General features: G+C 44.3%; 1 pseudogene; it reads left to right on the top strand.

The window, feature by feature from the left end:
- The first annotated feature begins 287 nt into the window (after positions 1-287).
- On the top strand, positions 288-5,136 carry LOC136306450 (small ribosomal subunit protein uS5 pseudogene; annotated as a pseudogene).
- The last annotated feature ends 6,668 nt before the right edge of the window (positions 5,137-11,804 follow it).

Raw genomic sequence — 11,804 nt, forward strand, 5'->3', positions numbered from 1 at the left:
GGGGGTGGGGGGTAGTGAAGCAAATGGGCGCTTCTCCTATGTGCCCTGGCCGGGAATCGAACCCGGGTACCCCACATGCCAGGCCGACGCTCTACCGCTGAGCCAACCGGCCAGGGCCTGCCAGACACTGTTCTTTAATTCTACAACAACTTGGTAAATATTATCATCTTCTCTTTAGAGATGAAGAAACTGAGGCACAGAGACCATAACTAACTTGTCCCATGTCACACAGGCAACAAGTGGCAGAGGTCTTCTACAGTCTGTGTCCTTAACCTCCAGGCGAAAGCATGATAGGAAATGAGGCCAGAGGAGTCGCCAGTGGCCAGAGTATGTAAAGAAGTCATTGGAAGGTTTTGAAGGGGGAAAGGGTGACACAATCTCTTTTAATTTTTAAAAGATTGCTTTGGCTACTTTGCAGAGAATGAAGGGTGAGGGCAAGAGTAGGAGAGAGTAGATTAGAAGTTAGGACAGTGGCACAGTCAAGAGTTGATGAGGTTTGGACTAGCGTGACAGTGGAAGGAATGGTAAGAAGGAGCCAGATTTGCTAACATAATGTATGTGAGGTGTGTGTGTGTGTGTGTGTGTGTGTGTGTGTGTGTATGTGTGTAGGGGGAGTCAAGGATGTCTCCACACAGATTTTAAGCTGAGCAGCTGAGTGGAGCTGTCTTTTACATTATAAGTTGTATCAGGACATGTTAAATACGTGAAGTCTGAGAAAAAAACATTCAAATGGAGGTGGTGAGTGGGTTGTTGGGTATTCAAAGCTGCCTCTTTGCTCTCTGTCTTGAGAAGAGAGATGACTCCAGGTTTGGAGCAGAATTTCACTGCAGGGATTCCAATCCAGGCTTTCTTCAAGTCCCAAGGTCTAACGTGATCAATTAACTGGGCAGTGGGGCTACACACTCCCTACCTTGATTCCTCCACAGATGCCCTCTGAGGATTCCTTGCCAAACGGGGTTCACCAAATGAACAAAGAAAGGACATTTTTTAAGTGAGAGAAGAGGAGATAGAGAGATAGACTCCTGCATGCACCCCAACTGGGATCCACCTGGCAATCCCATCTGGGACTGATGCTCAGCCAACCAAACTATCCTTAATGCCCAGGGTTGATGTTTGAACCAATTGATCCATTGGCTGTGAGAAGGGAAGAGAGAGAGAAGGGGCAGAGGAAGAGGAAGAGAAGCAAATGGTCACTTCTTATGTGTCCCCAGACCGGAGATCGATCCTGGGCCTTCCGCAAGCTGGGCCGAAGCTCTATCCACTGAGCCAACTGGCCTGTGCAAAGAAAGAGCATTTTTTAGCAGAAGAAACTATTAGTGTAAAATCAAAGATAAGATTTATAAGCTTATTTTATTTTTGCATATGAATTGCACAGGAATGAGTGATAAGAATATGAGTATCAAATAAGATTATTCAGCTATTAAAACCATTTATGTGCCTGAAAATATCCTTGTTCTCAGGGAGTATAGGGTGTGTGTGTTTGAGTTCAGTGGGCACTGTAAAGTACTAGATGAAATGATATATATTTTAGTGTAGTAGGATAATGAATAACCTATAGGGGGAAAATGATAACTTCAAGAAATGGTAAGTAATGTGCTGAGCAGGATAAAGGGGATACAAGGTAACTTAAGTGACTAGTTTAGTTCTGGGTAGTCAGTGCCTGAGTGCATTTGAACATAGTCCTAAAGTGGAAGCCTGTTAGGCCAAGAGTCTCAAGGTCTAGGTGAATCTGACTAAGTCTTATTTTTGCTAAATATCAGAATGTAGCACAGTACTTTTCAGACACCACTGTAAACAGGATAAGCTTGACAGGGACCCAGCTGAATAAGTGTAGCCAACTGCAAAGAACAAATCAATGTGTAATTAACCAAATAGTGTACATAATCAATGGCCAAACCTTCCTTTGGGAAGACAGACCTTTGGACCCAAATACCGTGTCTCCTTTGCTTGCTGCAAGTAAGTAAAACTATCTAATGACAACCACATCTCATTCTTGAACAGAACACCCCAACCAATGAACCCCTTTAGATTGGTAATAAGTCCACCAAGAGTAGACACAGGAAAAGAGCAGCAATATAGTGGCCTCAAAGGAGAAATGAGCTGGTTGTTGAAGGGGAAAGAAGGCCAGTGTGGCTCAGCATGGAGTACAGAGGAAGGTGATATGAGAGCTCAGAGAGATGACAGGTGCCAGGCCAAGGGGCTAGGAGGGCCCCAGATGGGAAGGAAAGCCATTGGAGAGTTTTGAGCTAGGATGTAACATGAGTAATTTATATTACGTCATTCCACTGTAGAGACAATAAGTTATTGCTGGTAAGAGGGAAACATAGAGACCAGATCTGAAACCATTTCTCTGTACCCCACAAGATGTTGATGGGGCTTGGATGAGGGTATAAGGTGGTGACATCAGAGATGAAAGGAAAAAACGTAGTATGAATTTTGGAGGTAGAACCCACTAGATGAGTTTATAGATTAGCTGGGGTGGCGGTAAAAGAAAGAGAGGACGCAAGGCTGAGTCCCGGATCTCTGGCTTGAGCAAGTGGGTGGAGAGTGGTGCCATTTGTGGGAATAAGAAGAGTGGGGACATAACATTGAGGATCAGGGCAAGAGAACTAAGATCCCCTCTTGGGATTGTTCAGTTTGAATTGCTTGTTTGGTTTAAAGTGCGCATGTCAGTTCTATCTAGGAATCTGGAGGTCAGAGGAGGAGCCCAGACTGGAGATACAAATTTAGAGTCATCAACTCATAAGCAAAATCTCCACGGAAATTGTAATTTTTTGGGGAAAGTCACACTTCTATTGTTGCAGGAAATATTAGCTGATGTGCTTCTACCTTGACAGGCTTTTCCCTAATCTTCAGGTATCATTTACAGCATTCCACACTCCTAGCCTCCAGAGTGGGGTTCTTACATCAGGATTGCGAAAGAAAAAAAAATCTATTCAAAGTTCAGACTGGATTTTAAAACAGGCCACTCAAGGCTTTTGGTTAAGATGGTAGAGTAAGATAAATGTGATACTCATGTCCTCGCACACCCACAAGAAAATTACAACTACATTACAGAACAACCGTAACTGAGAGCTGCCTGACATCTAGTTGAACACAAGTCCTATAATTAATATACAGAAGAGCCACGCTGAGGCTGGTGAGAGGAGTGGAGAGGAGGAACAGCTGGTCCCACACCCACGTGTGGCGGTTAAGAATTGGGAGGGACATCTCAGCTGCAGAGGTCCCCCCTGAGAAGCCAGGGATCACAGCCCCACATCAGGCTCCCAGCCCGGGGTTCCAGTGCTGAGGAGTCCCTGTAACTTCTGGCTGTGAAAACCAGAGGGGACTGTGGCTGAGTGAGACAGAGGGCTGCTGGAGTTCCAGGTGTTCCTTGTAAAGGGCCCCCAAACAAACTTACTCCCTGAGAGGCTCACTTGCTCTGGGCTCCAGTGCTGGAGGCTGGGGGGTGGGAGGGTGCAGCTTGAAAGGCTCCAGTGACATATGGGAGGAACTGGATTGTCTGGAATCAGGATTGTTAAGTGTAAACTTGTTCTCTCTTTCCAAAGAGCTTCAAAACAGCTTATTTTTGTGGATAAATTAAAAGGATTTCTAGTTCTTTTTACATACTAAGTATATATTATACAATACTTACTTTAGCTAAAGATAAACTAAATGATTTTTTTTTCAGTATAGCGTTCTTAAAAATTTTTTTTAATTAAAAAAAATTAACTTAGTGTGAGGATGGGGAGGCAGAGACAGACTCCTTCATGTGTCCTGTCTGGGATCCAAGCAGCAAGCCCACTAGTGGGCGATGCTCTGCCATCTGGGGCATTGCTCTGTTGCTCCAACAGAGCTTTTCTTAGCATCTGAGGTGGAGGACATGGAGCTGTCCTCAGTGGCTGTGGCCAACTCGCTCCAATCAAGCCATGGCTGCAGGAGGAGAGGAGAGAAGAGAGAGAGAGAGAAAGACAAGGAGAAGGAGAAGGGGAGAGGTGGAGAATCAGATGGGCTATTCTCGGGTGTTCCCTGAACGGGAATCAAACCCGGGACATCCGTGCACCAGGCCAACACTCTACCACTGAGACAACTGGCCAGAGCCCTCAGTATAGCATTAAACACAGGGAATCAACAGGTTTAAATTATGACAAATATAGTTCTTGTTTAAAAATGTTTTTCTATGTTTAATCATCTATTTTAGATCTTTTGACTTAGAATCATTTTATGAGGTTCCTAATAGCATGAGTAAACTGCAGTCAGTTTGGAAGCTAAAATTCTTGAGTTTAAGTGGGAAGTAGACTATTACCAAAAATGAAACAAAGACTTCTCCCAGAAAACACAAAATGGTAGATAACATGGTGCAGTGGGAGGGCCTGGTGGCCTCTGAGGCCCTGGTGGCCCTAGAATGGGAGGCTTCCATGGCTTCCATGGAGTATTTGGCAGTAGCATTTTGGGCCAAGGTCACCAACTCGCCAAGACAAGGCCAAGGCTAAGGATTGGATCCACCATCACCGAGCTGGGCCATCTGGTCAAGGATATGAAGACCAAGTCCCTGGAAAAGATCTATGTCTTCTCCTTGACCATCAAAGAACCTGAGATCACTGAATTTGTTGTGGGGCATCCCTCAAAGATGAGATTTTGAAGAGTATGCCTGTGCAAAAGCAGACACAGGTTCAAGGCATTTGTCACCATTGGGGACTAAAATGGACATGTTATCTGGGGGTTAAGTGCTCAAATGAAATAGCCACTGCCATTTCTGGGGCCATCATCTTGGCCAACCTCTCTGCTGTCCTGTGCTACAAGGCTACCAGGGAAACAAGACCGTCAAGCTCTACACTGTCCCTTGTAAGGTGACTCGCCATTGTGGCTCTAAGCTTGTGTGCCTCATCTGTGTCCCCACGAGCACTAGCATTGTCTCAGCCCCTGTGCCCAAGAAACTGCTGTTGATGGCCAGTATCGACACAATGGCCATCCTGGGCAACTTCTCCAAGGCCACCTTTAATGTCATCTCTAAGACCTACAGCTCTCTCACCCCTGACCTCTGGAGAGAGACTGTTCACCAAGTCTCCTTATCAGCAATGCACTGACCATCTTATAAAGTCCCACATCAAAGTTTCTGTGCAGAGGACCCAAGCTCCAGCTGTGGCCACCACATAATTTTATACAAGAAAAATAAAGTGAATCGAGTCAGTTTTAAAGAGATGGAACAGCCTGACCAGGCGGTGACGCAGTGGATAGAGTGTCGGACTGGGATGCCAAGGACCCAAGTTCGAGACCCCAAGGTTGCCAGCTTGAGCGAGGGCTCATCTGGTTTGAGCAAAAGCTCACCAGCTTGGACCCAAGGTCGCTGGCTCAAGCAAGGGGTTTCTCCATCTGCTGAAGGCCCGTGGTCAAGGCACATATGAGAAAGCAATCAATGAACAACTAAGGTGTTGCAATGCGCAGCGAAAAACTAATAATTGATGCTTCTCATCTCTCCGTTCCTGTCTGTCTGTCCCTGTCTATCCCTCTCTCTGACTCTCTCTCTGTCTCCGTAAAAAAAAAAAAAAAAAAAAAAAGATGGAACAATGAAGAAAACTATTAAGTGCAGAGAATATTCTTTAGGTGCATTACATTTATTAAAAAATTTGGCCCTGGCCGGTTGGCTCAGCGGTAGAGCGTCGGCCTAGCGTGCGGAGGACCCGGGTTCGATTCCCGGCCAGGGCACACAGGAAAAGCGCCCATTTGCTTCTCCACCCCTCTGCCGCGCTTTCCTCTCTGTCTCTCTATTCCTCTCCCACAGCCAAGGCTCCATTGGAGCAAAGATGGCCCGGGCGCTGGGGATGGCTCTGTGGCCTCTGCCTCAGGCGCTAGAGTGGCTCTGGTCACAACATGGCGACGCCCAGGATGGGCAGAGCATCGCCCCCTGATGGGCAGAGCTTCGCCCCTGGTGGGCGTGCCGGGTGGATCCCCGTCGGGCGCATGCGGGAGTCTGTCTGACTGTCTCTCCCTGTTTCCAGCTTCAGAACAATGAAAAAAAAAATTGTAGATTCTGTTTTAAAAATTGCACATAAGCCTGGTGGGTGGTGGTGTGGTGGACAGAGCGTTGAACTGAGATGCTGAGGACATTGGTTCGAAACCCTAAATTTGCTGGCTTGACTGTGTGCTCTGGCTCTATGTCTGCACTTCTCTCCTTCCAAAAACCCAGGCTGGGGAAAGAATCCCCAATACAATGACGCCTCCCAAGCAGGAAGGTAATCTGCAATTGGCAATCTGCTGCCCCCAGGGCAAGCAAACTAGCCTTTCACAGACTACAAACACAAGGAGCTGCCCAGGCCAATGCAAAACATACATGAGCAAACCTAGAAAATTTTACAAATTTATTTGCTCAACAGGAGCTCTGTCTGGTGTTACAGAGTTTCTAAACTGCGAAAGAGAGATTTAGGAATTCCTCATTAAAAAGTTTATTTTACCAGGTAGATGCAATTTATTAATGTATAATCTCAGATTATTTTCTTTCAAGAGCAGAGGGGAGAATATCTTGAGCAAGTAGACTCCTAGTCAGGCAAATTTTGTGAAGGGTAGGAAGAAAAGTTCTGGAAGATGGCATGTGACTAAAGGGCAGATCAGAGGTAGGCAACTTTGGTATGTTAATAAATACACGTTAAGCCTAATCCGAAGGGACCCAAAACATTGAAGACATGAACAAAGTCCGTCGATTACACATCAAAGCTTTATTGTCTAGCTTGGCCAAGCGGCGGCAACTCTGTCTGAGGGAAAGTGTGCTGGCCCTTTGTTTTACCTAGTTTTTATAGTTTTGTAAGTGGGAAGTACAGAAGCAAAAATTGTAATTAGGAGCCCTTTACCACTATTGGTATAGTCATATGTCCTTTAACATAATAGGACCATGTTCAATTTGCAAGCCATACATCATTTTGGAGAAAACAAAATTTACAAGCCAACACAATGGTAGAAAGATGTCTCTTTACATATTAAAAAGCATTCCTATATTTTCTAGTGTTTATCCACCATCTCTCTGTCCAGAGTCACACGTGTTAACCACACGCATTTGATAGGAGAGGTAGTTTCTGTGGGGACAAATGCCCGCAAATGGTTCATTGCTATAAGAAAAGGTTTATTTTGGCTTTTCTCTCCCTGCACCTGGCTAGCCATTCACCCCTTTCCCCACAGGTGTGGTGGAATGTTTGGGAATCTATGTTTTCCTCCCCTTTGCATTTACAATACAATGCCAAGGGCCATCCTGGTCATGCCAATCACACAGTACAGGGACTGTTCTCACAATTTCTCTGCACACCTTAACCCAAATTAATAAAATGTTCTTCAAGCCTCCCAAAATATTAATATTAATTCTATAGCTTTTGGTACTTACAACACCTGCGGGTGAGGTGGCGCAGTGGCTCCTCATACATATGAATTTTCTTTAAAAATTTAAAGTACTCATTGTCTTCCCTGAGCTTAATGGTTACTTTTAATCATAATTTTGGGTGTGATTAATTAAACTTCTGAAGAAATTCTGTTTATAAAGCTAGTATGACGTTTCTAAATCACCCAGTGGCAAAGTGAAATTACTGAAGCAGACACCTGGTCCAGTTTGGGGCAATTTAATTCATCTTTTCCCAATGTTGGGCAAATGAGTTTGTAAAATTTGTATTTTTTGAGTTTGCTCACTTATTGTTAAAAAATGGTGCTAAACAGCTATGTGTGTGCTTGTCCTCCGAGCAGAGCAGTTGATTGCAAATTGCGGATTGCATTCCTGCTTGAGAGGGGCCATTGTTTTGCTAATGTTTGTTGGAGGAGGGCTCTTTGTGGGCCTAGGCAGTTTTATAGGGAGAGCAGAGAGAATGCACAGTGCTGAAGAAGCAGCCAGTTTTGCAGAGAGAAGTGAGAAGGTGTGCAGATGGGGAACCAGAGGTGAAGGGCTTTGCAAACTCTGCTGACACTGGTGGGACCTGATTCTAGGAGGAACCAAAGAAGATTCTCCTGGTTGTGGAATTGTAGAATGAGTCAGAGCTTTGGGAGCCCTGATTGAAAGGGAAGTGTTTTCCCTGTGTGTTTGCTCATCGGCCAGTGCGAGGCTTTAATAAAGGAATGCTGTAAAGCCAGTAGCCACGGCCACCATCACAGCTGCCTGGCCCATGCAGGTTCGCATTTGATTCGGACAGATGGTAATGAAACAATGGAGCCAAGAACTGGTTTAATCCTAGCTTGCACCTGGCGGGCAAGTAAAAATACACACTGAGCTCCAAAAACCCACTCATTCAGTGCTCACAAAGCTACTGACTTATTTGAGTTTCCTAGTGTAAAGCCAATATCCACGGCCACCATCACAGCAGCCTGGCCCATGCAGTTTCACATTGGATTCGGACAGTCGGTAAAGAAACAACGGAGCCAAAAACTGGTGGGCCATCATCTTTAATCCTAGCTTGCACCCGGTGGGCAAGTAAAAAACACACACTAGGCTCCAAAACCCACTCACATTCAGTGCTCACAAAGCTACTGACTTATCCGAATTTCCTAGAATCAAAGGTTTCTAGCTCACCAGACTTATTCACCTCTGTTCCCCATCTCCTTCCTTCTCCCTGCACAAACTCTGCACAAACTGGCTTCTCACTCAACACTCCTCCATCTTGGCTACTTCTCCTGGCCTCCTCCATGTGACCTTTCTCTGCTCTGCTCTCTGCTGTCTCCTCTAATGCTAATTTCAGGAACTAAGAGAGCAAGCTCCCATTCTGCCCGCATTTTATAGTGTAGACATCAAAACCTTTAATCCAATATACAAAATAAGGAAGTCTCTGATACAAAGTCACTTATCTGAGGCATAATTGGATTGTACCACCCCACATCAAAAAGGGTGGGAAAGGCTTAGTCCTAAAACCAAGCCCCAGGCTACAAGGATCCTGCCTGCCCCCAACACACATTAATATCACCTGGGCGATGTAGCACTCGCCGGGTAAAACAGACACTGGAGACGTTTGGAGAGTTTAAGACAAATCTTTATGGCCAAAAGAAATAGAGAACAAAACAAAGGAAAATAAAACCTGCGCAGGGGTGGACTCAAGTGGTAGTAACAAGAGCCACACCGAGTGCCTACAGTCTAGGGGTTTTTATAGCGTAGCAAGCAAGCAGTTCATACAGAAGCGGATTTGGCGTTTAGCAATTGGCTCCTCCAAATTAAATTTTTAGTCATGTGCCTTAGTAACCAGTCATACGGTTGAAAGCCCCCAGCTGGAAATGTCCCTATCTATCCCCTAGGATGTGGTCACATTAACTATCTTAGGAGTTTTTACGACTTCCTTATCTCAAGGACTCATCAGTTCCTAGTCATCCTGGGAGTCTAACGACTTCCCTATCTCTAGGACTCATCTGTCTTATTCATCCTGGGAGTCTGGTCTCATCTAGGGAGTCTGGTCTCATCTATTCCGGGAATGTGCTGTACTTACCGGACCAGTTCCTTTTAAGTTATTTTCTCAAGCCTATTAATGTATTTTATAGCTTTTATTCGAATGTCACAGGCGACAGGCTTCTGGGTGGGCAGCGCCATCTTTAACAAAGTGAGCATAATATATTTTATCTGCCCAACACCTAGAACCAAAGGTGTCTAGCTCACCAGACTTATTCATCTCTGTTCCCTCAGCATTCTACCATTTTGGCTGCTTCTACTGGCCTCTTCCACATGACCTTTCTCTGCTCTCCTCTCTAATGCTAATCTCAGGAACCGAGAGAGAGGAAGCTCCCAGTCTGCCCCACTTTATAGTGTAGATTCAAAACTTTTAATCCAATATACAAACAAGGAAGTCTCTGATACAAAGTCACTTATCTGAGGCATAATAGGATTTCTCATGAGAGTGTACCACCCCACATCAAAAAGGGTGGGAAAGGCTTAGTCTTAAAACTAAGCTTTAGGCCAGGGGTCAGGAACCTTTTTGGCTGAGAGAGCCATGAACGCCACATATTTTAAAATGTAATTCCATGAGAGTCATACAATGACCCGTGTATGTTATGCTTTATCCAATAAAAATTTGGTGTTGTCCCGGGGGACAACTGTGATTGGCTCCAGCTACCCGCAGCCATGAATATGCACGGTAGAAAATAAATGAATTGTGTTAAGCCTAATCTGGAGGGACCCAAAACATTGAAGACACGAACAAAGTCCGTCGATTACACATCAAAGCTTTATTGTCTAGCTTGGCCAAGCGGCGGCAACTCCGACAGAAATCTGAGGGAGAGCGCGCCAGCCCTTTGTTCTACTTAGTTTTTATAGTTTTGTTAAGTGGGAAGTACAGAAGCAAAAATTGTAATTAGGAGCCCTTTACCACTATTGGTTATAGTCATATGTCCTTTAACATAATAGGACCATGTTCAATTTGCAAGCCATACATCATTTTGGAGAAAACAAAATTTACAAGCCAACACAATGGTAGAAAGATGTCTCTTTACATATTAAAAAGCATTCCTATATTTTCTAGTGTTTATCCACCATCTCTCTGTCCAGAGTCACACGTGTTAACCACACGCATTTACATAGGAGAGGTAGTTTTCATGGGGCAAATGCCCGCAAATGGCTCATTGCTGTAAGAAAATGTTTATTTTGGCTTTTCTCTCCCTGCAACCTGGCTAGCCATTCACCCTTTTCCCCACAGGCGTGGTGGAATGTTTGGGAATCCATGTTTTCCTTCCCTTTGCATTTACAATACAATGCCTCGGGCCATCCTGGTTATGCCAATCACACAGAACAGAGACTATTCTCACAATTTCTCTGCACACCTTAACCCAAATTAATAAAATGTTCTTCAAGCCTCCCAAAATATTAATATTAATTATGTAGCTTTTGGTACCTTACAACACCTGCGGGTGAGGTGGCACAGTGGCTCCTCAGGGCTCCTCAGATTGTAATACATGAGATAGTTCTATATTTTTAACGTTATTATTATTTTTTTATTATTAATTTTAATGCAGTGACATTGATAAATCAGGGTACATATGTTCAGAGAAAACATCTACAGATTATTTTGACATTTGATTATGTTGCATACCCTTCACCCAAAGTCAAATTGTCTTCCATCACCTTCTATCTGGTTTTCCTTGTGCCCCACCCCTCCCCCCCACCTCTCTCTTCTTCTTCACCCCTCCCCCCACCCTCCCCACTCCTTTTATCATCACATTCATGTCCATGTCTCTGAGTCTCATTTTTATGTCCCATCTATGTATGGATTTATATAGTTCTTAGTTTTTTCTGATTTACTTATTTCATTCCGTATAATATTATCAAGGTCTATCCATGTTATTGTAAATGATCCGATGTCATCATTTCTTATGGCTGAGTAGTATTCCATAGTATATATGTACCAAGCTTTTTAATCCACTCATCCACTGACAAACACTCAGGCTGTTTCCAGATCTTCCCTATTGTGAACAATGCTGCCATAAACATGGGGGTGCATTTCTCCTTTTGAAACAGTTCTATGGTGTTCGTAGGGTATATTTCTAAAAGTGGTATAGCTGGGTCAAAAGGCATTTCAATTTTTAATTTTTTGAGGAATCTCCATACTATTTTCCACAGTGGCTGCACCAGTCTGTATTCCCACCAGCAGTGCAAGAGGGTTCCCTTTTCTCCACATCCTCGCCAGCACTTATTCTGTGTTGTTTTGTTGATGAGCGCCATTCTGACTGGTGTGAGGTGATATCTCATTGTGGTGTTTTTTTAAAAAAAAAAAAATTTTTTTTATTTATTCATTTTAGAGAGGAGAGGGAGAGACAGAGAAAGAGGAGAGACAGAGAGAAAGAAAGGGGGGGGGGGGAGGAGCTGGAAGCATCAACTCCCATAT

Source organism: Saccopteryx bilineata, chromosome 5, assembly GCF_036850765.1.
Source record: "Saccopteryx bilineata isolate mSacBil1 chromosome 5, mSacBil1_pri_phased_curated, whole genome shotgun sequence".
Classification (NCBI taxonomy): Eukaryota; Metazoa; Chordata; class Mammalia; order Chiroptera; family Emballonuridae; genus Saccopteryx; species Saccopteryx bilineata.